Raw genomic sequence first — 1,438 nt, forward strand, 5'->3', positions numbered from 1 at the left:
GAGCTAACAATAGAAACACTGAAGGAGCAGTTAGAAAGATGAGAAGAGAACCATGAGAGGACTTTGTTAGAGATTCTAATAAAGTATAACATTTGCATCAGTAGAGGCTGGTGAAAGTGGTAAAAAAAACAGCAGAGAGGTCAAGTAAAATTAGAAATGAATAGCACCCTTCAAAAATCAAAGTGTGGAGATATGTTGCTGCTTTTGGGGAGGACAGTTGGAATGAGAGGTTTGGAAGTCAGAATGCAATGAGCCAAAGACAATGTGTATTCAGAAAAATGCATAAACATAACTAGACACAGCAAAAAATGTGGCGTTGGTGGTATAGTGGTGAGCATAGCTGCCTTCCAAGCAGTTGACCCGGGTTCGATTCCCGGCCAACGCAGTGAAAGTGGTAAAAAAAAACAGCAGAGAGGTCAAGTAAAATTAGAAATGAATAGCACCCTTCAAAAATCAAAGTGTGGAGATATGTTGCTGCTTTTGGGGAGGACAGTTGGAATGAGAGGTTTGGAAGCCAGAATGCAATGAGCCAAAGACAATGTGTATTCAGAAAAATGCATAAACATAACTAGACACAGCAAAAAATGTGGCGTTGGTGGTATAGTGGTGAGCATAGCTGCCTTCCAAGCAGTTGACCCGGGTTCGATTCTCGGCCAACGCAGTGTCTTAATTTTAAAATTAAATAATGTGCTATTTACATTTTTAATATTTTTTTCCACATTATTGTTATTGCAGATTTTTTTTTTATATTCTCATGTATATATATTAAAGGTCAATGTATACAAATCATTCAATGTTTTCCATGATCAATTCTGGTTCTTAATTGTATTAGGAGGAGCCCAAATCTAAAATGAGAAAAGGAAGCAGCCACCACTGTTTTTCACACACATCAGAGAGGAATTATTTCAAATGACAGAGTGCTTGCTTAGCTTTATTTGTATGATCTAATGTCTTCATATGTATTTTTGCATATCATAGTTTTCTTGACATTTGTCAAAACCCGCAACAGGTAACTGTTATCTAGACACATTCTCTTTACCTTTCTAATGTTTTAACTGAAGCGTATTAGTTGTTTATACTGTAGCAAATACTTTATTTTGTTTAAACCATTGGGTTAAGCCAATGCAAAGAACAAGGAATGCAAAATATGTACAATTAAACGTTTAGAAATGATCTTTGTAAGTAATAATCTTTAATATAGCTTCATATAACATATATGAATTGCGAATGGTAAATACATTACAATGCCATAACTAGCTATTTGATACTAAAGGCAGGAGTGTCAAATAGCAGACTTCTAACTAGATTTAGAATCTATTTCAATTATGAATTTAAAATAACATAAATAGAAAAGTGTTCATAAACTGTTACACATGTTTGAAACTCCTCAATGAATATGGAACTGTGATGTACTTAAAAAAAAGAACAGTTGAACTAA

General features: G+C 34.3%; 1 non-coding gene across 1 annotated transcript; it reads left to right on the forward strand.

Moving 5' to 3' along the window:
- The first annotated feature begins 313 nt into the window (after positions 1–313).
- TRNAG-UCC (transfer RNA glycine (anticodon UCC)) lies at positions 314–385 on the forward strand. Its single transcript has one exon. It is a non-coding gene; the product is annotated as a tRNA-Gly (tRNA).
- Positions 386–1,438: the final 1,053 nt, after the last annotated feature.

The sequence above is a fragment of the Ascaphus truei genome, unplaced genomic scaffold (assembly GCF_040206685.1).
Source record: "Ascaphus truei isolate aAscTru1 unplaced genomic scaffold, aAscTru1.hap1 HAP1_SCAFFOLD_1259, whole genome shotgun sequence".
In the NCBI taxonomy this organism is placed as follows: domain Eukaryota; kingdom Metazoa; phylum Chordata; class Amphibia; order Anura; family Ascaphidae; genus Ascaphus; species Ascaphus truei.